Genomic DNA, 1,117 nt, shown 5'->3' on the forward strand with positions numbered 1-1,117 from the left:
AAAAAAAAAAAAAAAAAAAAAAAAAAAAAAAGGGCACTGTGAGGAAGCAGCTGAAATAGACCAGCAAGGCAAACCCATAAAGCCTTCTCCTAGCTCTGTTCTGCTTTGGTTTTATTGATTTGATTAACTACACTAAATTATCCAGGCAGGAACACACACGATTCCTGCAACTTTCCAAAGGAAGAGCCCCTCACTGCCCCGGGTCTGGCCAGGGAGAAAGTGAATGATTTCCTCCTCCTTCTCCTCCCAGCTACTCTGCCCCTGCAAGAACATAAGAAAATGACTAAGATCAACCCTACAACAAGCATTTTTGGTAAGCAGGAGCTCTAGAGAAGCTGTGGAGGCAGGGAGGATGGACGCTGAGGTTTGGAGTACTTTTATCCTTCTGCAAGTTCTTCAGCGAGTTTGGGGGCTGTGCGGTGCGTTTTTCCAGGAACAATGTATTCGAGCAATCCGCTTCTACTCGGGGCATAAATATCAGGAGGAAGGACAACACACCAAGCAGCTTTGCAGCCCAGAAGAAATATCAAGTGTAACCCAGGCAATTCAGGGCAACTTTTTTGTTCTAATTCCTTGATTTGAGGTGTTTTTTTTTTTTCCTCCCCTCCCTGAACTTTTGGTAGTGCCTTTGAAGGTGCGCATTAGGTTTGCACTCTCCGAAGCTCAGGGCAATTCAGATACCGGCTCTTATAGCCTTATTTTTTTCTTTTTTAAATACATCTGCAATTAAGGGGGGGAAAAAAAGAAAAAAGGCAGAGCTTCTATGAGCATCTTCAAGGCGCAGAAACGCGCTGAAAAAATAACACCACTACAGGGGCCTAAGAAAGAACATTAATAGCAGCCCTAGTAAGCGGGGCAGCACTTGGTGGCTCTTTCGGAGGAGCCCGGAGCGGAGCCCCAACCACGACCACCCTCCACAGTTAAACCCCCCACCCCAAAAAAGGCTGGGAAAAGCCAGGCCCAGTTTGTGGATGGAGGCAGGGGGAGGCTGCGGGCGCGGCGACCCCTCGAAACCGCCCCGAAGTTGGGAGGTGGGAGAAAGATGGGAAATAATAAACGGGGAGGGGGGGGTATTAACCGGTCCCCTTTCTTTTCCCCGTCCTCCCTGGCCACATTT

Source organism: Geospiza fortis, unplaced genomic scaffold (genome assembly GCF_000277835.1).
Source record: "Geospiza fortis unplaced genomic scaffold, GeoFor_1.0 scaffold5, whole genome shotgun sequence".
Lineage (NCBI taxonomy): Eukaryota > Metazoa > Chordata > Aves > Passeriformes > Thraupidae > Geospiza > Geospiza fortis.